General features: G+C 32.1%; 1 long non-coding RNA gene across 1 annotated transcript; it reads right to left on the bottom strand.

Annotated features, from left to right (window-relative positions):
* Positions 1–21,950: 21,950 nt before the first annotated feature.
* On the bottom strand, positions 21,951–25,971 carry LOC124898848. Its single transcript, XR_007055629.1, has 2 exons — positions 25,642–25,971; positions 21,951–22,599 (listed from the first exon to the last, which is right to left on the bottom strand). It is a non-coding gene; the product is annotated as an uncharacterized LOC124898848 (long non-coding RNA).
* Between the last annotated feature and the right edge of the window lie 1,061 nt (positions 25,972–27,032).

The following is a 27,032-nucleotide window of genomic DNA, read 5'->3' as shown; positions in this document are numbered from 1 at the left end:
TATTTGATGGTAAGTTTAAGATAGTCACTTTAAGTAAGCACCTAACAATTTTGGTCGTTTATGTTTGCACAATTTTGGTCCTTTATGTGTGCCAAAAATTAACACTTCAAATCATAGCCAAATATTTTACAATTTGTGTTTGTTAGATTTGACAAAATCACTGCTGAAGGATCTAATCATAAGCACCAATAAAGTCTCATCAAATTCTAAAATATGGTGCACGCATTAAACACTAAAAAGATATGAAAATAATAGTAGAAATTACACCTTAAAACTTAAAAGTTGCATTAGACTTAGGGTGTCAAGTGGGCCGGGCCGATCCGCCCCGACCCAACCCTAGTACCTAACCCGGCCCAGTTTGACCCGGCCCGGTAAGCCCTTGGGCTTTAGGGTTTCGGGTCTCAGGCCGGTTATTTTGTTAAAATGTGCCCGGCTAACCCGGCCCGGACCAAGCCCGGTCCAGGCCCGTCGGTTAACCGGCCCGGCCCGAAATTTTTTTTTAAAAAAAGGATATTTTGGATTTTGGGGCAAACTAGCCGTTGGCCCAATGGCTATATAGCTAGAGATATCTTGAATGTTCCAATGTCAACCGTTGCATCAGAGAGCGCCTTTAGTCAGGGACGACAGCAGTTTGGAGACAACCGACACTCATTGGGAAGCAATGCAATGAATGTTCTAGTTTGCCTCAGAGATTGGATTAGAGCGGAAAGAAGAAACCAAGGAATGGAACCGGAGACGAGTGACAAGCTGAAACTTGAAGAAATTATGACTTCACGGGAGAACTCAGCAGAATCAAGTCCAATGCATGGTTTTGCCCCCGTTGACTTCGACTATCCTATGTAAGTTCCCATTAATATTAACATGAATGAGTTGGAAAAAATGATGCATAATTTATAGATTTTTCATTCATGTAAATTATAAATTTTGGATCATTTTGCAATCAATAAAATTCCCTAAATTCATTCACTCCTTAGTCCTTGTTTTTTATTTTTTTTCATTTAACGATTTAAAATTTTAAATTGAATTTCTAGTTTTCTACTTTAAATTAAAAACTTACTTCTAATATATTATTAATTTACTACCAAATATTATTAATTTATTATATTAAGTAGCATATGTTTTGTATATTTGTGCATATATCTCTCTATAGAAGTGTATATTTAACGTATACATGTGTATATGTTTTATAAATTAGTATATAAGTATATCTATATATATTGTAATGTATATATAATGTAGTATATTTTAGAATTAGTAGTATATATACATTGAATGGTGCGTATACACGTGTATATATCTTCTATAGAAGTGTATATTTAACGTATACATGTGTATATGTTTTATAAATTAGTATATAAGTATATCTATATACATTGTAATGTATATATAATGTAGTATATTTTATAATTAGTAGTATATATACATTGAATGGTGCGTATACATAGAATAGAGTGTATATATGTGAATAGATCTTCTATAGACGTGTATATTTAACGTATACATGTGTATATGTTTTATAAATTAGTATATATATTGTAGTATATACTTTTTTTAAAGTAGTACATATATATTGAATGATGCGTATATATGTGTATATATCTTCTATAGACGTATATCTTTAAAGTATACAAGTGTATATGTTTTATAAATTAGTATGTAACTATATATATATACATATTGTTGTATATATATATATATATGTATATTGTAGTATATATTTTATTTAAAGTAGTACATATATATTGAATGGTGCATATATATGTGTATATATCTTCTAAAGTAGTATATATTTAACGTATACATGTGTATATGTTTTATAAATTAGTATATATATATATTGTTGTGTATATATATATATATTATACTATTATAGCATATGTTTTATTTAAAGTAGTACGTATAGTCATATATAATTATATATTGAATGGTACGTATATATGTGTAATTATTTATATATTTTTTTAAAAATATATATTGTATATTGGAGTGTATATAGTGTATATTGGAGTGTATATAGTGTATATTGGATTTTTTTATTTATTTTTTAAACGGGTTTGACCGGTTTTTAACCGGGTTTGACCGGGTTGGGTTAAGTGGGCCGGGTTAGGGTGGGTTTTAATTTTTTTACTGTTTGGCCCGGCCCGGCCCGACTCGATTAACGTCAAAACCGACCCTTAACCGACCCTCAACCTAGTTAAAATGGAAGGGCCGGTTCCGGGTTGGCCCGGCCCGGCCCGTTTGACACCTTTAATTAGACTCCACAAATGAATAGCAAATAACAGAAAGTAGTATAAAAATGTTGGAAAAAAGGTGCGAAAAATACTTGTACTTTGCCTAAATTTGTAGTTGCGCATACTGAACTTTGCGGGGGTCCTATCATCCCCCTAGACCTTTTTTTCGTATTTAAATGACGTATATCTGGCCATTGAACCACTTATTCAGTCACCCAAAGGGCGGTGATTCACACGCGACCTTTCAACACATAATTGTTCCTCTTAATTTCGACTTTTACTATTCAAAATTCCACCATAATAATATCTCAGGGTTATATAATTAGGAGTTAAAACATAATTAAGAGGAATAATTATTTGTTGAAAGGTTGTGTGAATCATCGCTCTTTGGGTGACTGAATAAGTGATTCAAGTGGGCAGATATATGCCATTTAAATACGAAAAAAAAATCTAGAGGGTCATAGAACCCCCGCAAAGTTCAGTATGCACAACTGCAAATTTAGGCAAAGTACAGATATTTTTTGGACTATTATCCCAAAAATGTACCTCTAAATGTGAATTCCTGAGATTTATTTTTCATAGTTTCCGTCCCACCAAATCTAACATAATAAATATTTAATGGAAACTTAGGGGTCATTTGGTAGAGTGTATAAGATAATATTGAATAAGTTGTATTAGTAACGCTGAGATTAGTAATACAGAGATTAGTAATACAGAGATTAGTTATACTAGATTATTTTTATGCAGTATTTGGTTTGATGTATTGAAAACAATATGTATTGAAAACAATATGTATTGTTATATTTTTTAAAAAATATTATTTGCTTACAAAAATACCCTTGACATATTATAACTTTGTGTATTTTCTTTGCAAAACTTTATTATTCTTTTAAAAATAAAAAAAAGTAAAAATATAACTAATTATTTACTTTGGAATTTTAAGATTCAATCATTCACTTAAAATTTTTTTTTTGTTATCTTTTCTTTATTTGTTCATCATTTATTTGTTGTTTCCACTTTGTGATGTTCTTACGTTGGAGGGAGGAATGAGACAACAAAATTATTATTAACATAAATTTGTGTTCCGTAAAGTGTTAAAGATAATTAGAAAAATTATTTTTATTTATGAATATCCTATTTACAAAATTAAAGCTTGTATGCAATCATGCAATTTATTTTTGAATTTTAACCAATAAGTATTTTTTAAGTTAATGGAGTAATTTTTTTTCTGACTAAAATTATTTGGAGGGATATTATTATCTTGATGAATTGAAAAGAAATAATTCACATTGAATAAATTGAAAAGATTTAAAAAAAAAATTAAAGAAATTTGAGGGCGTTTTTATCTTGACACATATTTATCCATGGATTGTAATCCATGGATTACTAATCCTACCAAATTGTGTGTATTAGTTATACATCCTATAATATCATGTATAATGTATAACTAATCCATGTATTGATTATACATAACTTCAAAATTGCTACCAAATAATATGTTACGTAACTCCACCATTTAATCCATGGATTATGATATAGCAAACTTAAAAGGACTTAAACGATTCAGTGCATGCGGGACTATATTTAGACAAATGTCCCCTCTGTAGAATATTTAAAATTAAACAGTAAGACATTATTTCAGCAAAAATAAATTTTAAGAGTATGACAGCAGTATGAAATGTTAAATCTAATTGAAGTGATTGAAAGACACTAAAACGTTTAATTAATTCTATAAGGGAATATAAAATAAATCAGTAAGATAAACATTATTTAAAAAAGAAATCGCTTAGAGTATCTTGACATGATGAATTACCAAATTTTGTGACAGTAACTGAAAGACTATATATTAATTTGTAATTTTGAAATTATAGAGGAAGGGGGTGATTATAGCGGGTGAATCTAAAAAATAGACCTAAATTGGGGTGACTTTCAAATTTTAGTCCCAAATAAAAAAGCTTCCTTAAAATAGCCTTTACCTACTAACTAATATTCTTCTGGACAAAATTAACCTTGATCATTGGAGTAAATTACATTAATGATCCTCATAATAGCTAACAACTCTATATTTATATTTTCAATTTTTTTTTCTCTTTTTAATTTTTTTTTTTTTTAATTTTCTCAACCCTTACTTTTTTCTCTTTTTCCTCTCAACTTTTTTTTCTTTTTTCTTTCCTTTTTTTTTTTTTTTAAATTTTTTTAGTTTTTTTTAACCCTTTCCTTTTTTTTTTACACCTTTTCAAAGTCTATTTTTATAAAAAATTTTTTTTTTTTTTTGATTTTTTTTTTAAAAATTTTTCTCGACCTTTTTTTGTATTTAATCTTTTTTTCCTATTCTCTCTCAACTTCTACATTTTCTTTGATTTTTATTTTTTTAATAATTTTCTTCATTTTCTTCCTTTTCCGCAGTTTTTATTATTTTTGTTCTTTTCTTCAATTTTTTCCATTCAAGTTACATCTCATGAGCAAAAGTTGACACTATCACATTATAAAGGCAAGACTTACGACTTTCGAACAATAAGCTACGGTTCATGGGTAAGAGTTGACACTACTACATTGTAGAGGCAAGACTTATGACTTTCAAACAACAAGTTATGTTTCATGGGCAAGAGTCGACACTACCACATTGTATTTTGATTTATAAGATGTTTTATAACTCTTACCTTAGAGAAAAGACTTAGCTCAGCGACTTTCAAACAATAAATTATACCCCACGGAAAAGAGTTGACTCTACCACGTTATGTTTTCATTTACGAGATGTTCTACAGCTATTGCCTTAAAGGCAACACTTAGCTCAAGGACTTTCAAACAACAAGTTATGTTTCATGGGCAAGAGTCGACACTACCACATTGTATTTTGATTTATGAGATGTTCTACAACTATTGTCTTAGAGGCAAGACTTAGCTCAGAGACTTTCAAACAATAAATTATGCCCCACGGGCAAGAGTTGACTTTACCACGATATGTTTTCATTTATGAGATGTTCTACAACTATTGCCTTAGAGGCAAGACTTGGCTCAAGGACTTTCAAACAACAAATTATGTCCCACGGGCAAGAGTTGACTCTACCAAGTTATATTTTTATTAATGAGATGTTCTACAACTATTGTCTTAGAGGCAAGACTTAGCTCAAGGACTTTCAAAAAATAAATTATGCCCCACGGGCAAGAGTTGACTCTACCACATTATGTTTTCATTTATGAGATGTTCTACAACTTTTGCCTTAGAGGCAAGACTTGACTCAAGGACTTTCAAACTACAAATTATGTCCCACGGGCAAGAGTTAACTCTACTATGTTATATTTTTTATTTATGAGATGGTCTACAACTATTGCCTTAAAGGCAAGACTTGGATCAAGGACTTTCAAAGTACAAATTATTCCCCACGGGCAAGAGTTGACTTTACCATATTATGTTTTCATTTATGAGATGTTCTACAACTATTGCCTTAAAGGCAAGACTTATCTTAAGAATTTTCAAACTACAAGTTATACCCCATGGGCAAGAGTTGACACTACCACGTTATGTTTTTATTTATGAGATGTTCTACAACTATTGTCTTAGAGGCAAGACTTAATTAGCTCAAGGACTTTCCAACTACAAATTATGCCCCACGGGCAAGAGTTGACTCTACCACGTTATGTTTTTATTTATGAGATGTTCTACAACAATTGCCTTAGAGGCAAGACTTAGTTCAAGGACTTTCAAACTATAAATTATGCCCCACGGGCAAGAGTTAACACTACAACACTATGTCTTCATTTATGAGATGTTCTACAACTCTTTCCTTAGAGGCAAGACTTAGCTCAAAGCCTTTCAAACTACAAATTATACCCCATGGGCAAGATTTGACACACCACGTTATGTCTTCATTTATGAGATGTTCTACAACTCTGGCTTTAGAGGAAAGACTTAGCTCAAGGACTTTCAAATAATAAATTATGCCCCACGGGAAAGAGTTGACACTACCACATTATGCCTTTATTTATGAGATATTCTACAACTCCCGCCTTAGAGAAACGACTTATCTCAAGAATTTTTAAAGAACTTTGTAAAAATAATTCATGCCCTTAAATTTTATTTGATGTAAAAACAAAAAAGATACCTTTGCGGATTATTCAATTTTTTATTTATTAGCAAAATATAATAGAAGTTGAGAAAAAAGAAAAAAATGATCAAACAAAATAGAAAAATAAAAAAAAGATTGAGAAAAAAAGGAAAGAAAAAAATAAAGATCAAGAAAAAAAGAAAAGAATTAAAGAAATTGAGAAAAATAAAAATGAGAGGAAAAATAAAAAGAAATTTTAAGAAAAATGAGGGAAAATAAAGGAAAAAAAGATCAAACAAAATAGAGAAATAAAAAAAGAGTGAGAAAAAAAGACAAGAAAAAAATAAAGATTAAGAAAAAAGTGAAGAGTTAAAAAAATTGAGAAAATAAAAAATAAGAGGAAAAAATAAAAATAAATTTTGAGAAAAATGAGGAAAAAAAAAGAACTGATAAAAATCATAAATAAAAGAAAAATAAAGGTTAAAGACAAATGAATTAAAAAGGGGAGAAAAAAAGAAATAGATAATGCTTGAGAAAAAAAATAAAGGTTGAGACAAATGAATTAAAGCACAAAAATAAAATTAAAGAAAAAAATAAAAAGTGAAAATAATTAAAAATAGAATAATAAAATTTAAGGAAAAAATTAAAAAGTAAAAATAAGAAAAAATAGAATAATAAAATTAAAGAAAAAATAAAAAGTGAAAATAATAAAAAACAAAATTTGAGAGACAAATAAGTATGGAAAGTCTAAAAAATATATTTGAGGTGTAGAGAGGCAAAATGATACTTGTACTATACTTAAAAAGTAAGGAAGATTATTTTTTAAAGACATTTCTTGTTGGGGTCACATATCTAAAGCCACCCATATTTGGGTCTATGTCATGCAATTTCCTGGATTATAGTTGTCAAAATGAGCTGGCCCAACTCAACCCAGCCCAAGCCTCACGGGCCAAAGAATTTTGATGGGCTAAGACGGGCCTGGCCCTTCACTTTGAAGGACCTTAAAATGTATGGTCCAACCCAGCCCTAATAGGGTCATGGATTGGGGCAGGCTAGCCCTTTATTTTTATCAATTTTGGGTTAGATTTTCCTTTTCAATTTGAACTAATAGATATGGATGGCAATCCATTTGCACTACTAACACATTATTATATAAAGTACATAATTCTACGATGATTTATAATCTTTTCAACACCAATACATTGTCAAACACATTTGAATTCATTGATTACATTATCTTAATTAACATCAACATTCATCTAAATTCACATGCAAATTTAATAAGTTGAACAATATCAAAAAGTTATATATCAAATATTAATAATATTTAAAATTCACTTAAAAATATTATTGCTTTGAATTTGGATAATGTTGTGCAATTGATTTTGAGTAGCTGCAACAATTGTTTGAACTTTTCATGATGGATGCAATTTTATATTTATGATTAGAAATTTTAATATTTTTCATTTAATGCTAAATGAGTAAAATATTGTGTTAGATACTAGGTAAAATTTATTGAGTAATCACTATTTATATTTTTAATTCTTTTTGCTTATAATTTTTTTTTGAAAATTTTAAGTTTAAATTGAATAACAATAACAAATGAAACATCAATACTTGATGATTAAGGTATAACACTTAATAAGTTAAATATTATGTAGGATATTAAACTTATCCCATAACTGCTATTCTTAATTATTACTTTTTCTTTTACAATATTTATATATTTTTAATTTAAATTAAATAGTAGCCCAGCCCAACCTCGGTAAAGCCTCAAGGGCCAATGGACTGACTTGGGTTGCGCTTATAAGCCCCAGTTTTAAATGGGCTAAAAAATCACAACCCAATCCAACCCTTATAGCAGGCTGGGTTGGGTCGGCCTCAAGGGTCAAGCCTATTTTGACGGCTCTAGAGGTGATACATGTTATTAATGTTGAATTAGTGATAATAATGTTGTAGGATTACAAGAACATTATCGTCGTTGTTGTTGTTCTTCTTATTCTTATTATTCTTATTATTGTTGTTATTATTGCTGTTGTTATTGTTGTTGTTGTTCCTATTGTTGTTGCTCTTCTTCTTCTTCTTCTTCTTCTTCTTCTTCTTCTTCTTCTTCTTCACTTCGGTGTAATAGCTCGCAATCACACATGAAAAATAAATCACACTAGGTAAGCTCTGTGCAACGAACTCGATCAAAAAAATATGCAGGGAGTTTTGAAATTGAAACCAAGAGGATAGTTTTTTTATTTTACATATTCATTATTACTTTAATTTATAACTTGCCCTGCTGTAGATATCACACGTGATATGTTTTATATTTTTGACTAGCTACTAGTAATATTTGCCAATCTTTTTTGTTTTTGGGGCATCTTTCTGCTTTTGGAAGGTTTTTAGCAAATTCACTCTTTCAGTAAGATGTAAAATAGTAAAATAGATGGTGATATTCTCTTTATGGCATTGTTGATATTCTTGTAGGGAATTTCAATATTCAAGCTTAAAAGGGTAATTCGTTTATGTTAGAGTGCGTATCCTACTGATTTGACTGTTTTACTCTATTTATTGCCCATCAGTGAAACAAGTAAGCCAACGTGGTTCACTTATGTAGATAAATAAGAAGACAATATTTTTACGTGAAAAACACCCGGCTCAATAAAGCTGTAAAAAAACCACGACCTGTACCTCTACAGGATTTAACCCCAACTTCACTAAAACTCTTGAGCCTCAACAATCAACAAATTACAAAACTCTTGTAAACTAGGAATTAAACTCTACCTCTTATTTCTACAATAACACAAAGCTTCTCAAGTCTTTGAGTTCCCTAACTTGAAAACACAACTCCTAACTCAGTTTATATTTCACTGAGACGAGAATTAAATCTCATCACAACTCAAAGAACCAACCTATTACAAAAAGTCTACGGCTCTCTAAGTAAAGGAACAGGTTCTTCTTCAAGCTAGTGAACGAATTTATTGATTGGTGGTTTTCTTATTAGTGCTTGAGTGAAACTCTTTGAGATAGTTTCTACTATTTAAGACAACTCTGATGAAGTCCTACAGATGATCTAATCTTCTTTCTTTAATATGACTCTATCATTTAGTTACACTCCTTGTTGCATTATGTCTCTTTGTCTGGATAAGATTCCTTTATTTGCTCAATCTTCAAGTGTTGTGTTTATATTCCTCTCAACTCTTTTCTGTACGTGATATGTGTTGAAAGCATATCTGAATTTATTTACTTATCTACTCCTGACTTCACACATTATTTTATCATCAGCCTTGCAACCACTTCTATGATTTTCATATGTGAGGACCATCATGAATAACATGTTTCATTCACATACGTCAATCATCAAAACTTCATATGTCTAACAAATTTCCCCTTTTTAATGATGACAAACCAAGTAGATATTTCACAGCATCACAATAAGACAACATTCTCCTCAAATTCCTAACATTCTCAATAAATGATTTAAATGCAAGGATACTAGAATGAAATATGTTATTCATATGAGTTATAAACATTGCACAATATATTCTTCCCCCTTTTGACATCATCAAAAAGTAAGGCCTAAAGTCATAAATATACTGCTTAATAATTCATGGCCATTGGGTCTATCACTAAGACAATCTAAATTTATAGCAAATTAACATCATGCAGTAAGTAGAACATGAGCAAAACACAAGAAGAAATTAAGTTCATTCCATTCATAAGAAAGATATAATTAAGAGCACCAAAAACTGATAAATAAGAAACAGGCAAAAACAAGGGCAATCCTAGGTACTAAAAAGGGAACTAAAGGGATGAGGGTAGTTAATTTTCGTACGATTTTAACATTGGCAGATCTTTCACTCTCAATGGTAGATTGAAGAGAAGAAATCTGAGCTTGAAGTGCCAGCTTTTCAGCATCATGTGTTGCTTGAGCAGCCTCCAGTTCAGCTTGAGAAGCCTCCAACTCAGCAGTTTTAGTAGCAAGAGCATTTCTCAAACACTGCATAGGATTATCAACACCCCTTATTGAAACAGGTAGTTCCATATGGTTCACAGTCTCTATAACATCTTTGGCGGTTTGCAAAGACCACACTTGAATAGGCACCCTAAACTCTTCAAATATAGGAGTAATCTAGAATTCATATGGGAGAGCATGACCACTCACATCTTTGAGAAGAACCCTTTGCATGTGCTGTAGAATAATCCTAGGAAGATCAATTTGCACTTCAGTAACAAGCAACTCCATGAGAGTAAGATCAAGAAAATTTGCCACAGTACTTCTTTCCTTTCTAGGAGTGATCATCTTATGAACAACATCAAAGTAGAGGCGATGAAGAGGAGACATCTCTCTTTTGAGAACCCTATGATGATTGATCAGTTAAAGATTTCCAGAAAACTTTTGAGAAATATCAAGGGCAGATGCCATATTGTCAAGTGGAGGCCAAGTGACCTTGACATAGTGACCCCAACCCCCCAAAGGAATGTTTAGAAGTCTAACAATGTCAGCAGTATAAAGATTTATAGTGACACCTCTGATAGTGGTAGAAAACGTCTCTTTAATAACAACCCCATTTGTATAGAACTCATAGACCTCAGACTTTGCAAACTTCCTTTATAAGTCACCTTAAAGAAACAAGTGTGACCACCCCTGGGCATCTAATTTGGTTAATAACACATCCATATCAGCACCACCAAATCCACTAACAACATAACTTCTAGTCATCTTGCGCTTTTAAAAGTGCAGAAGTTGGTCAGCAGGAGAGTCAAGATTGGCAGATGATTCATGAAGCTCAAAGTTTGGATCTAACTCAATAGGAGTATCAGGAAGTGAGTCAGACTCAGAAGATTCAGAGGAAACAGGTATGTTAACCTGTTTCTTTAAACGTGTGGAGGACTTTTGTGGAGTAGGTTTGGAAGATAATGAAGACTTTGAAGCAGGGGTGGACTTCACTATTACTTTTTGGAATAGTGCATTTCACTGTCTCGTCTTTACACACAGAATGAAGCAATATATCTGGAGAGAAGAAACGGGGAAGAGGAGTAGGTGTATCCACACACTTTCTATTGCTAGCTTGAAGAGCTTCAACAAGGGATGCCTCTTCCTGTTCTTTTTTCAGCGAGTATGAGGAGTTCTAAGAGTAGAAAAAATAGGATGGGGTTCAGCAAGATCTTGGTATTCAAAAACAATGGTGGAGGAAGAATGTTTTCTTTTTGATTGAGATCTTAACTTTCTGGGAATCAAGTTGGCAATTGAAATACATTAGGATTGATAATTTGGAGAGGAACAAGAGTTGGTGGAGTGGGAGTATGAGAGAATTAAGGACTACAGAAAAATTAAGCAAAAGGGTTTTTGAGACTTGTCCAAGCAGTAAAATTAGATAACTTGATAGGAATGGTAGGTGGGATAGGAGGTGTTGTGTTGGCAGTGGGATGAAAAATGATGGCTGTAGAAAGATAGGTGGAGGAGTTAGAAGATGGGGTTGAATAAGAGGATGCCATGGTTTGGAAGAAACACTAAGTTTTTCTTGTTTGTGAGATGGTGAATGAATAAGGTGAAAGGGACAAGGAAACAGATATAAAAAGATAAAAAGAAGTTGAAACGTAAAGGAGAGGGATTTAATTGGTATCAGGATAATGATGAAGAGTTACAGTGTTGATGGTATTGTTATGGCAACTTTTTAAAAATTTTGGACTCTTGGGATTTGGAGGTTTAGAAAAATATAAGGGACCAAAAGGGAGAATCTGTTTCTCTTTAGTCAATTTAAGATAGGCTGATAATCATACCCAAGCTCTTGAACATTTTGAACAAAATTGCTTTAAGTGTTACAACATCACTGTAAAAATTAAATACATGAAGTTTAGGTCACTCAAAATTTGAAATTAGGACATATAACTAAATGTGCAAGACTGGATTAATCAACAAAAACTCAAGAGTACATCAACTTTTCTAGTCACTCATTGAGGGAGATTTTTGCAATCTTAATCATCCCCAAGGCTAACCTATTTTTTTCAAAGTGTTCCTTGCTTAATGCCTTAGTGAATATATCAACAATTTGTTCTTCGATAGAACAGAACATGATTGATATAAGACCTTTTTCAATATTATCTCTAAGAAAGTGATGTCTAATATCAATATGTTTAGTTCTTTTATGTTGGACAGGGTTCTTTGCAATATTAATGGCACTTGTATTGTCACAAAAAATAGGAACACATCCAATATCCATACCAAAATCCATGAGTTGTTTTTTAATCCATAACAACTGAGCACAACAAGATCCTGCAGCAACATACTCAGCCTCATCAGTAGATAGAGCTACTGAGTTTGTTTCTTAGTGGACCAGGTAATTAGACATGATCTAAGGAAGTGTGCCACACCTATGGTGCTCTTCATGTCCACCAAATAACCTGCATAGTCAGCATCAGAATAACCCACAAGTTAAAATTACTACCTTTAGGATACCATATGTCAAGATTACTTGTTCCTTTGAGATTTCGAAAGATTCTCTTCACAGATTTCAAATGAGATTCTTTAGAATTTGCTTGGAACCTTGCACATAGTCCCATACTAAACACAATATCAGGTCTGCTTGTTGTGAGATATAGTAATGATCTTATCATTCCTCTATATAGTTTTTGATCCACATCAGAACCTATTTCATCCATATCCAGTCTTGTGGTAGTGGCTATTGGAGTGCTGATCTCTTTTGCTTCTTCCATGAAAAATCTTTTAAGAAGTTCCTTAACATACTTTTGTTGATGGATCATGGTTCCAGAGGCTATTTTCTTGATTTGCATTCCTAAGAAATAGTTTAGCTCCCCCATCATACTTATCTCAAATTCATAACTCATGAGTTTTGCAATTTCACGAGTTATGTTCATATTTGTGGAGCCAAAGTTAATATCATCAACATACACCTACACAACCAACAGATCTTTTCTATTAGTTTTCAAGAAAAGAGTATTGTCAATTTTACCTCAAGTATGACCATGCTCCAAGAGGAATTTTGACAATCTTTCATACCAAGCTCTGGGAGCTTGTTTTAGACCATACATGTAATACCCTGAGTCTGTACCCCAGACTCTATACGGTGCTTATGACCCCGAGGGACCACAAATTAAACCATGTATGATATCTGCTGTGAGCACTAAATAATAATACTGTAATAATGCAAAAAATAGGCTGAAATTCCATAAGGTTCAAAATTTGAAATATTGGAAATAATAACATTTGATAAAGTATTTAAAATCTGAATACTATATGAACTAGTCTAGTCTGAAAAGCCTCTAACTAAACTGTCTGAATGTGGAGTTGATGTGATAAGCCCCCAACTAATTCCGACTACTAAAATACTGATAAACTGAAATGCTGAAATAAAAGCATATCCTCGATAGATGAGGACTCACTACTGAATCTGCTGCTGCTAACTGGATCTGTCAAAATGTGGTCAAAAACCTAAGCATCCGAACCTGTGATATGTGACATCATAGCGCAAAGAAAGAGTATATGTCAGTACGTAAAATGTACTGGTATGCTAGATGAGGTAAGGATAATGCAAAGGTTCATATGTATGAACAATAACTGACTAAAAGATATAGAGTAATTGAATATAAGAGTACATGGATAACTGAAACTGTTGTAAATAATGAGTATGCAATATTGTGCATATACATTTATACTGTAACTGAGCTTTTACTGAAGCTGAGTTCTTAGTTCTGATAATTGAGTAACTGATATCTGAGATTACTGATAACTGAGTTACTAAAAATTATTGACTGTATCTGACAGTCCTGATTCTATAGAACTAAACTAAGTTCTATATTGAGACTAAAACTAAAACTGTAGGAAGTAATCATCTAACCGACATGCCCTAATAAGATAGCTTTGGTCCAATCTGTAACCCTAGTTGGAAGGGTGTTAGTACCATGCCACAGGTAAAGACAACTGAAGATTTACCCTCATCTTGTAGGTACTCTAATAAGAACGGTGGTACCCTCACTAGGGCTGGGCATATTTTGGTTTAAACCAAAAAAACCGAAAAATCAAACCAAAATTTTAATTTTGGTTTGGTTTTTCAGTTTTTACTATCGGTTTTGGTTTTCAATTTCTGAAATTTGATTAAACGGTTTGATTTTTGATTTTTCAAAAAAATAATTTGGATAAACCGATTAATGAAAATTCTATAAATAATTAATAATACATATATTATTTTATATATATATATATATATATATATATATATATATAATACTATATAAATGTATAATAACAACCCTAATAGCTAATAAGTAATAGCACGCCACATATAACTAGCAACATACACCAGTCCAATAGTCGAACAATTGATCGAACCATAGACTACCGACGAGATCGTCGTGTGTACAACAACACCAGAGCCGGCGACTAGTCGACCATGTGGGCTGCAGCCCGCAGTGCTGACTGTGGTCTTTTCGGCAACGACCACTATTTCGAGTTCTGACAGTTTATGCAAACTTAGGCATAATGAAGTTGTATATTATGTTAAACTTATGGTTATATCATTTAGTTTCATCCACATTGAGTTATTTATATATGGGAATGAAAAATAGGTTTGAATTAATTTTTTTTAAAAAATCATTAATTTTAAATGTCCAATCATAACAAAGAGAGGTTCACTACTTTAATCTTCAAAATCAGAATAAAAATCCAAAATAACCAAATCAAATTTGTAGAAATTGAACCAAACCAAATTTAGTTGGGTTTGGTTACAGTTGTCATTTTTTTCAATTCAAAAATAAAAAAATCAAACTGATATTAAACTATCAAACCGAACAAATCGAATTCCCAGCCCTACCCTCAACTGGCAGGTTAACACATTTCATCAACTCTCAACTGGCAGGTTGATGTCTCAACCTACGCGGCTATATAGTTTTGAAATATAGACTGCTTCCAAGAATCACACCCTCAACTGGAAGGTGTGTCCCCATTCTTAGGTTCACTTGATACTGAATTCTACTCCCAACTAAATAGACACTGAACTGTTTATACTGTACTCAATCTATGCTGAATTCTCTGTTCCTTAATCTGCAAATCTGACGATCAAGGATCTGGACTAGGACCTCTTCGAAAGAGAGATCGTTCTGAATATCTATGCCCTTTAAAAGAACTATGACTGCTGGGTCACCAATGCATTTCTTTAGTAAGGAGACGTGGAATACTAGATGCATTGAAGCTAGATCTGAAGGCAACTCAAGCTCGTAAGCTACCTTTCCGAAATAACAGAGAATTTTATAAGGACTGACATATCGGGGACTGATGTTTCCCTTCTTGCCGAAACTCTTCATTTCTTTCACGGGAGAGATTTTCAAGAACACAAAATCACCGATCTTAAACTTGAGATCCTTTCTCCTCACATTTGCATATGATTTTTGTTAACTCTAGGTTGCCTTAAGCCTTTCTCTGATCAACTGAACCTTCTCTAAGGCATCAAATACTAAGTCAGGCCCTACTACTGCGTCTTTACCTACCTCGAACCAGCCAATTGGAGATCTATATCTCTACCATAAAAATTCTCAAACAGAGCCATCTGAATACTGGTATGATAGTTGTTCTTATATGCAAATTCAATCAAAGCCAAATGGTCATCCCAACTACCTTTAAAATCAACAACGCAGGCTCTTAATATATCTTCTAGAGTCTGAATGGTCCTTTCTACTTGACCATCTGTCTGAGGGTGGAAGGCTGTACTGAGGTGAATTTGGGTACCAAGACCCTTTTGGAATGCTTTCTAGAAATAAGAGGTAAACTGGGTACCTCTATCTGAGATGATAGACATTGGAACTCCGTGTAACCTGACCAACTCTCCGATATAGAGTTTGGTATAGTCCTTGGCTGAATAAGAGTTATAAACTGGAAAGAAATGAGCTGATTTGGTCATCCTATCTACAATAACCCAAATAGAATCATGCTGATGACTAATACAAGGCAAACCCGTCACAAAGTCCATGTTTACTTCTTCCCATTTCTATGTGGAAATACTAAACTCCTACATGGACCCACTAGATTCTGGTGCCCAATCTTAACCTGCTGACACGTAGAGCATTTAACTACAAACTCTGTAATATTTCTCTCTATCCCACTCCACCAATAAATCTCCCACAAATTGCGGTACATCTTAGTGGCCCCTTGATGAATAGAGTAATGCACACTGTGCGCTTCTGCAAGAATCTTTGCCTTAAGTCATCTACACCTGGCACACATAGCTGACCCTGGCAATGTAACACACTATCTCCCCGTTGGGAGGAAACCTCAACTTTCTGATCTCTGACCGACTGTTTCAGCTTAACTAGACTGGGATCTCTATCCTATTTTTCCTTTACTTCGGAAACCAGAGATAATTCTAAAATATTCTGCACCTACATACTACCCTCTTACTAAATCGACTAAGCGGACACCTAGTTGAGAAAACTGATAAACTTCCTGAACTAACTTTTTCTTATCATTCTCAATGTGAGCAACAATACCTATAAAAAATCTACTGAGAGCATCAGCCACTACATTGGCCATGCCTGGATGGTATAGAGCACTCATGCTACCTTGCCTGAGATTGATGAACTCTAACACCTTGGCTTCTCTCAGCTCTAAGGGAAAGAATCTATCTAGAAAAGCAGTAGCGAACTCTTTCCACTCTACAGGCTCTGCATCTGTACCTCTGTCTACTTTCCACTGCTTAAACCACGTATGAGCTACATTTTATAGCTGATAGAAAGCTAACTTATCACTCTCACTGGAAGTTACTCTTATGATATCTATGACTTTCTGAGCCTAATCGAGGAACTCATGTGGATCCTTTTCTGACTTAGATCCTGAGAATAGGGGAGGATTCATTCGGGTGAAGTCTTAAATCCTAAATGCAGCAGTATTGGCCACTGGGTTGGCCTGAACAACAGTTGACCATTTGTTTTGAGCTACTACGAAATTGGCTAGAGTAGTGAACATAGCTATGAATTTTACATGGGAGACATGCTCGTCCAGGAGATCTGCCTGAACGGGCTGAGGTGCTGATTGATTTTTGGTCCTTCTTTCGTTATCTCTTTGGGAGGCATATTCTGTAAACAAAAAGAAGAAACAAATTGGACTGAGAGTATAACTTGATCTCATACTTATTCGCATGACATGAATACTAAAATAAGGGAAACTTTATCTAGAAAACATTTTATACCCTCTTATCCATAAGTGTGGCGCGCTACACACATGTACAAGACTCTACTAGACGTGACTTTCAAACTCCCTAGGACTCTATTGAACCTTATGCTCTGATACCAAGTTTGTAACTCCCCGAGTCTGTACCCCAAACGCTACATGGTTCTTACGACCCCGAGGGACCACAAGCTAACCCATGACTGATATCTACTGTGAGCACTAAATAATAATACTGTAATAATGTGAAAAATAGGCTGAAATACCATAAGGTTCAAAATATTAAATACTGATAAATAATAACATCTGATAAAACATCTGAAATCTGAATACTGCCTAAACTAGTCTAGTATAAAAAGCCTCTAACTGAACTGTCTGAATGTGGAATTGATGGAACAAGCCTCCAACTAACTCCGTCTACTAAAATATTGATAAACTGAAATGCTAAAACAAAAGCATATCCTTGATAGATGAGGACTCACTACTGAATCTGCTGCTGCTAACAGGATCTGTCTAAATGCAGTCAAAAACCTAAGCGTACGAACCTATGATACTAGACATCATAGTGCAAAGAAAGAGTATACGTTAGTACACAGAATGTACTGGTATGCTAGATGAGGTAAGGCTGAATGCAAAGGTTCATATGCATGAATAATAACTGACTGAATGATATAGAGTAACTAAATATGAGAGTAACTAAGTGTCCTGTCTTTTGGAAGAGGAACTAAGTGCCACACTTTACTTCTTTCAAACCAATTTAACTCTTCTTGCATGGCTATTATCCAATCGGCATCAGGGAGTGCTTCATCCACTTTCTTTGGTTCAATTTCTAACAGGAATACTTTAAAGGCACACATGTTTCTCAACCCATACCTTGTGGTGATCCCAGATGTGATATCTGTGAGTACATTTTTAATAGGATGTGATCCTTGATACATGTATCCATTTGGGACCAATCCTAGTGAGCTACTAGGATTACTGTAATTATTTTAAACTGGAGTATTTGGTGGTTCAGTTACCCCTGTCAATGTGCCTCCAGAATCAGTTTCCTCTATCAAGGTACCTCCATGTTTGGTAACTCCAGTGGATGGGCCATGTTGAGTAACCTATTCCTCAGAATCACTCCCTTCCTGTAAGTTAGTCTTAACAAAAAATTCATTAAAAACTACATGCACACTTTCTTCAACACAATTTATTTTGTTGTTTAGAAGTCTATATGCCTTACTATGATGTGAATATCCTAAAAAGATTCCTCATCACTCTTAGTATCAAATTTTCCCAATTGATCCTTTACATTATTATGAATGAAACATTTATAACCAAAAGTTCTAAAATGAGAAATATTTAGTTTTCTTCCTTTTAGTAATTCATAGGGAGTCTTCACTAGAATAGGTCTGATCATGCATTTATTTATGATATATGCAGCAGTACTAATTGCCTTAGCCCAAAGGTTTTTAGCAAGATTTTTTGCAAGCATCATTGTTCTAGCCATATCTTCCAAAGTCTTATTTTTTCTTCCTACTACTTTATTTTGTTAAGGTGTTTTGGGAGCAGAGAAATTATGAGCAATATCATTTGCAGAACAAAATTCTCAAAACCTGACATTTTCAAATTCAGTACTATGGTCAGATCTTATGAAAATTAGGAAAGTGCCTAGTTTCTTTTTAATTTTCTTAATGAAAATAGTAAATACATCAAAATCATATTCTTTGGAAGATATAAATAATGTCTAGGTAAATCTGGAATAATCATCAACAATCATAAAAATATACCTCTTTCCACCTCTACTTTGCTGTCTCATTGGCCTAACAGATCCATATGAATCAGGTCAAGACACTTACTTGTACTGACATGGTTCTTTGACTTGAAAGAAGATTTTACTTGCTTTCCCTTTACACATGCACTGAAAACCTTTTCTTCTTTGAACTTGGTTTTGAGCAAACCTAGTACCATATCCTTGGAAGAAAGTTTGTTTAATTATTTCAGACTTGCATGTTTGTTTAATTATTTCAGACTTGCATGTCCAAGTCTCTTGTACCAAAGGAGGGGATCATTTTATATAGCACTCAAGCAGGTCAACTTTTTTCCTGGCATTGTCATTATATCAGCTTTGTACACATTCCTGTTTCTTCTTGCAGTGAGTACAACCTCCTTGGTGTCTATCCTTTTGACTTTGACTCCTGCAGAAGTAAAAACAACTTTGTTACCTTTATCACACAGTTGTGATATGTTCAGTAGGTTGTGCTTCAATATCTCCACTAGATAGACATCCTCCAATTCCCATAATTCAGATGTACCAATCCTTCTAACTCCTGTAATGATTCCCTTTTTGCCATCACTAAATGAAACTCCACCCCCACTTATTTTGGAGAGTGAAAGGAATTTTTCTTTATCACCAGTCATGTGTCTTGAACATGCATTATCCAGGTACTAATGTTTTTTGCTTCCTTTCACTCTCACCTGCAAAAGTAACTTAGGGGTTAGATTTAGGAACCCAGACAAGCTTGGGCCCTTTTTGTAAGTAAAATGAGAAATCAAATTTTTTCTAGTCCACGCATTCAACAGGTTGCACAACCTATTTTTGTTCACAGTTTTTGTTTTCCTTATATTGGTTTGAGTTGGTTTATGTGCCAGATTTATACTCCTAGACCTGATTTTTGTAGCAACCGAACATTCAGTAGTTGGATGACCTGAATTACCACATATCTAGCACAAATCTTGAGGGATATCAAAGCTTTTGTAAAAACCCATTCCAACTTTTTCACTGTGACTTCTCTCACTTAGTTTGTGAACAATTCTTGAAGAATTTGTCAACCTATTTTCTCTTTCAAGATCAAGCTTTAGTTTAGTAATTTTTTGACTTAAATTATTCATCGTTCTTTTGCATTACTGCACTCTTGTTTGTACTTGATTAATTCAAGTTCAAAATTTTCTTGTTCCTTGCTTTTACTTTTTTTTCTTTTTTCAATAATTGTCAGTTTTAGGACTTCAGTTTTGAGTGTGGCATTTGCAGAATCAAGTTGAACAACCTATTCCTTAAGAGTGTTATTTTCCTTTAAACAGTATTCTTACGAGCTTCTAAATCAATGAAGTCAAATTTGAGGCTTGCAAGGCTGTTGAATAACTCATGAAGTTAATTCTTGAAAATCATCAATTAGAGCACTTATTAGGGACATAAGTTTTGTTTTAGAAAATAAATGCAGTTTTTCTTTAAGCTTAAGAATGCTTACCTCAGAAGTACCATCTTATTCTTCCAAGTCTGAATCTCCAATGGCCATGAGTGTAGTCTCATCAATTTCTTCATCTTCTGACTCATCTAGATCAGATCCCCAAGTGGTCACCATAGCATACTCCTCCCCTGTTTTAGCCTTTTCTTTTAATTCTTTTTCAGCTCTTTCTTTTTTCTACTCTATTTCCCATACAGGACAGTTTCTAATATGATGATCAGTCTTACCACACTTGTAGCATCCATTTGAATTGTCATTTGAATATTTCTTGCTACCTTTTTCTCTCTTTTTTTTTTTTTAAAAAAACTTATTGAAGTTCTTAGTTATGAAGGCAACCTGTTCTTTATCAAGTTCAACTTCTTCATCACTGTCTAATGCCTTTAATGCCAAGGTTCTCTCAGGGACCACCACTTCTTTCTTGACCCCATCAATTTGTATTTTCATAAGTTTTAAGATTACCTACCAGTTCATCTAATGTCATTTGAGTGAGATCCTTTGCTTTCCTAATAGCAGTGACTTTAACATTCCATTTAGACTTAGGCAATACCCTTAACACCTTTTCAACTTGTTCCTCTACAGGAATGTCTTTTCCCAAGGAGGTCAATTTATTTGTTAGGGCAGTAAGTCTGGTCATTATTTTATGAAGTGATTCATTCTCCTTCATCTTGAAAGCTTCATATTCAGTAAAGAGAAGGGAAATTCTAAACTTCCTTACTTGAGAGGTGCCCTCATGTGCATTGACCAGGGCATCCCAAATTTGCTTAGTAGTAGTGCATTTTGAAACTCTGTTGTACTCAGCTGGCCCTAATCCATAGACCAAGATGTTCTTAGCCTTAACATTCTTTTTTAATGCTATCAAGTCATCAACTGTAAATTCACTTCTTACTTTCTTAACCTATTCACCATCAACCAGCTTCATTGGGATAGTAGGACCATCAGTGATCCTATCCCACAATTCGTAGTCTTCTCCTTGAATGAATATTTCTATCCTAGCTTTCCACCAGATAAAATGAGAACCATTAAAGAGTGGAGGTCTGGTAGTTGACTGACCTTCACTGTGACCAGTAGGAGGTGCAGAATTCATCATAGTGATTTTTTCTTAGGTTCTAAACTTATTTAAGACAATCTCACTCTAATACCACTTGTTAGAGTACGTACTCTACTGATTTTACTATTTTACTCTATTTTTTTGCCTATCAGTGAAATAAGTAAGCTAACGTAGTTCACTTATATAGAGTAAATAAGAAGACATTATTTTTACGTGGAAAATACCCGGCTCAGGAAAGGTGTAAAAAATCACGATCTGTACCTTTACCGAATTTAACTTCAACTCCACTCAAACTCTTGAGCCTCAACAATCAACAAATTACAAGACTCTTGTAAACTAGAAACTCTAACTTCTATTTCTACAATAACATAAATCTTCCCAAGATAAGTGTTCCTAAGTCTTTGAGTTTCCTAACTTGAAGACACAACCCCTAACTCAATTTATAGTTCACTCAGACTAGAATTAAAGCTCATTACAACTCAAAGAACCAACTTATTACAAAAAATCTACGACTCTCTAAGTAAAGGAACAGGTTTTTCTTTTAGCTAGTGAATGAATTTGCTGATTGATGCTTTTCTTATTAGTGCTTGAGTGAAACTCTTTGAGATAGTTTTTTCTATTTAAGCCAATTTTGATGAAGTCCTGCAGATGATCTAATCTTCTTTCTTCAATAGAACTCTATCAGTTAGTTACACTCCTTGTTGCATTATGTCTCCTTGTCTAGATAGGATTCCTTTGTTTTCTCAATCTTCAAGTGTTGTGTTTATCTTCCTCTCAACCTCTTTTCTGCATGTGATACATGTTGAAAGCATATCTGAATATATTGCTTATCTACTCCTGACTTCACGCATTATTTTATCATCAGCCTTGCAACCACTTCTATGATCTTTACATGTGAGGACCATCATGAATAACATGTTTCATTCACATAAATCAATCATTAAAACTTCATATCTCTAACAGTTTCACCCCCCCCCCCAAAAAAAATAAAAAATAAAAACAGTCCGCTCCCTAAAGCTGACACTATGCATGGAGTACAAAAAAGAATTAAATTATAAAATCTATTGTATGAGTAATTCGTTTCACCCCCTTTTAATAAACTTTGATAATTATTACTTTTGATTTGAGAAAATATGTGCAATTTATTTATAGCAACGGTTGAGTATTAATTGCATTATAAACTCAACACATTGGATCTTCATTAGACAATCATATATAATAATAAAAAAAGAATCAAGACAAGGTGATGTGATGCCTTTCTTTGGTCAAGAATTTTATTTATCTTTTTTTTTAATTATTTTATTTTTAAAAATTATTTTCATAACTCACATCTCTTTATGTTCATAGTAAATTACACTCTTAATTAATATTAATAAAATCCATAACTTTAATGCCTTTTTATATTCATAACCCCCAATTCTTTAATTTTGCATTAAAATGTCCAATTACAATTGTTTCTTGAAATAGAGAGAAACAATAACAATTATTTCTTGAAATGGTCTAATCACAATTGTTTCTTACAAGGTATGTACATTTCACTCTTCTAAGCTCTAATTTTTTTTTTTTTGAGTAGATACCTTTTATGCTATGTATTGTCTATTAGTAAACTTCTTACAGTTTTATATTTTTTTAAGAGTTATGTATTATTTTGTTAGAGCAATTTCCTTTTATATTATGTGTAGTTCATTAATTAATTTTTAACAGTCTTGTATTTCTCTTTATCCTAATCACACTAAAACTTTTATTGTAGATAAAAAGAAGATTACTATAATTATTTATTGAAAAAGTCTAATCACATTTATTTTTTACAAGGTATGTACATTATACTCTTCTAAGCTCTATTTTTTTTTTTTTTAGAGTAGATTCCTTTTATACTATGTATAGTCTATTAGTAAACTTCTTACAGTTTTATATATTTTTAAGAGCTATATATTATTTTTTTTAGAGCAATTTTCTTTTATATTATGTGTAGTTCATTAATTAATTTTTTACAGTCTTATATTTCTCTTTATCCTAATCACACTAAAACTTTTATTGTAGATAAAAAAAGATTACTACAATTATTTCTTGAAAAAAATCTAATCACAATTGTTTCTTGCAAGGTATGTGCATTCTGAATGTCACCCTTCTAAGCTTTATTTATTTTATTAGAGTAGATTTCTTCTATGCTATATATAGTCTATCAGTAAACTTCTTACATTTTTACATTCTTTTAAGAGTTATGTATTACTTTGTTAGAGCAACTTTCTTTTATATTATGTTTAGTTCATTAATTAATTTTTTACAGTCTTGTATTTCTCTTTATCTTAATCTCATTAAAATTTTTATTGTAGACAAAAAGAAGATTACTACTATGGTAGTTTTTCTTGTCCTGTCTCACTATGGGTAGGAGACATACCATATAGCAACAGAAAAAATCTTACCGTCCAAGATAAAGTTTAAATTGCATTATTTTTTTATATTTTCAGTTTATTAAATTTCATCTTTAACTGCTCTAACATTTTTACTTAACAATTTTGTCACACCCCTTTTTCACTCGGAGGATTCGAGTCGAAGGATTTTTCCTATTAAAGTGACGGTTATTGAATAGGGATTAGTTTATTAACATTTTTAGAGTCGCCACTTGAAATTGAGTTATGGTGTTCCAAGTCACCTTTTTGAATCCCTAGTCAAAAGAAAATGACTCTTTTATTTTGGTCTACGAAAACTGAAGACCGGATAAGAAATTCTGTTGACCGAGGGGAAGGTGTGAGGCACCCCTCGAGTCCCGTGGTTCTAGCATGGTTGCTTTATCAACTTATACTTGATTTTAATTATTTGAATAAATTATGTCAAGGCCTAAATTCACTCATTTTAATTCCTAATATTTATCTATTATCTTATATTAAATAAATCGATGAAAAATTAATTTTTAAAAATATTTATCAAGGTGCATTATTGCATCCTTGAATTTTAAATATCTCAAAAAGATACGTGCTCCGCATTCTTAATTGAGACGAATATTTTATACACACCTAAAATTTACCTAACGTTAAAGACATTGATTTGCTTCTTGTAAATCGAGACAATTTCTTATCCACTTTATGCTTATTTTTTACCCTCCTTACAATGAGTTTTGGACAAATCCGCAACCCATCTCACTCAAACTCACCTTTACAGTTAAAAAAAAAATAGGCGATACTTAGTTAGGCCGAATTTCATTGTGAAAATTGAGTAGAATTATATATAATAATAATAATAATAATAATAATAATAATAATAATAATAATAATAATAATAATTAAAAAAAAACGTCTGAGTGTATTAAGTTAAATATGAAAGAAAAGATGATTATTAAACATAGTTATTATCGTAACTTAATAATCAAAGAACTCTTTTATTTTATTTTTATAAAAGAAGAATAATAAGTTAATAATATAATAATAACATGATTTCAGTTTTCTGTTTATTAATATAATCCCACAAACCTAACACATTCAAATATTAATACAACATATAAGATAATTATACACATGGCCATTCAACACTTGAGCAAAAATAACGTGAATTTCTATATCATTTCTTTCTATTTTCCTACCTTTCTAACTTTTTCTTCTTTTTAGTATTATTTTTAGGTTTTACATGCGTGCATGAATTGTAAAGAGAAGTTTTATAACTTAACTACACACTAATAGCATATCAACCAAACATACTTCACATTTTTAACATAAATAACTTTAAGATTATATCATTTAAAGTTTGAAACTAACCTAACTAACATTATGTTAGACCTGCAAATGAATTATAAATGACAAGTAAAGCACGAACTACATATATAAAAGTAATAAATTAAGCATGAATTAACATAAAAAGCCATTGAAATAATTTCATTCAGACTTCGATTTACAACGAAAACCTATAAAAATAATAGTACAGATCTGATAAGAACCTGTGTGATAAATTAAATCGAGTAAAGGAGCAAACGCCGTCATCAAAAACTCAACTCAGAAACCCCAAACTCTTTTGATGTTGTCTCGTTTTCTGTTTTCTCCAATTGTTTTTTCCTTTGTTGTTTTTCAGTGTTCCTCTTTGCTTCTTGTTCTCAATGTTCTCTCTGTTTGTGTCTCAATGTACATAGTTATTTTTTGTTTGATTTTTCAATCTCCTTTTTTTTTTTTTTTTTTAATTGTCTCCCCTGATTGTGTTATATATATGTAAAGGGTTGGGAAGTTGGAGGGAGTTGAGGAGGGTGAGGAAAATGTGGGATTGGTTGGGGTAGATTTTTAGGATAGGATAGAATTTAAAAGGAAAAAAAATATTTTTTCCTTTTTTTTTTAAAGATAATAATAATAACAAAATAATAATAATAATAATAATAATAATAATAATAATAATAATAATAATAATAATAATAATAATAATAATAATAATAAGAAGAAGAAGAAGAAGAAGAAGAAGAAGAAGAAGAAGAAGAAGAAGAAGAAGAAGAAGAAGAATAGTAAAATACAATAAAAATTATATAATAGTAATTATTTTTTATATTTAAGAAAATACAATAAAAGTTTAAAAATAGTTAGAAATAATTATAATTAAGATAGTACTAAAACTACTAACTTATTTTTTTAATTAAAAAATAAATATATTTTTAAAATTTTTTGTATTATTTTTAAAAAATTAGAATAAATTAAAATAAAATAACTCAAAATTAACTTTATCTCTTAACTAAAAATTTATTAAAATAAAATAAGAATTTAAATAATATTAGACCAAATATAAATATTTAATATCAATATATATATATATATATAAATATATATTAAACTCGAGGAGGGTCAAAATCACGTGTCTACATTTTTGCACCTCTTTGTTTGAAATCTCGAAGAGTTTTCATACAAAGAAGTAGACAAAGAGATGATTTTTGATCCTCCGAAAAAGTTAAGAAAGAAGAAAAAAAAATATGTGACCGAGTCCTGATTTTGGACCGCCTACATACCCCGAGTTTTAAGGGAATCAGGTCACATATAGTTCAAAGGTAAAATGGTGAGAGAACGAGTTAGAGGTTGAGTGAGGTTTCATCGAGTTCCCGATTGACGACTTCTGCTTTTACATTCACATAAATAACAAAATAAAATTGAAGATACAAGTAAAAGATCCTATCTATTCAGCTATTCTGGAATCTTGACTTGAATCTTCATGACTTCTCAAATGGTGAGCTAGTTATTATTCTGAGTTGAACTTGAAACATAAAATGTTCCACCTCGGTTGCTTTTGACATTAAAGAGGAACTTGACAATTGATTTATTCTTTAGATTATCTTCTGGTTTGGACTTTAAAATCTTC

This window comes from Capsicum annuum, chromosome 5, assembly GCF_002878395.1.
Source record: "Capsicum annuum cultivar UCD-10X-F1 chromosome 5, UCD10Xv1.1, whole genome shotgun sequence".
In the NCBI taxonomy this organism is placed as follows: Eukaryota; Viridiplantae; Streptophyta; class Magnoliopsida; order Solanales; family Solanaceae; genus Capsicum; species Capsicum annuum.
The sequence above is the reverse complement of the archived record's forward strand: the minus strand, read 5'-3'. Positions and strand labels throughout refer to the sequence as shown.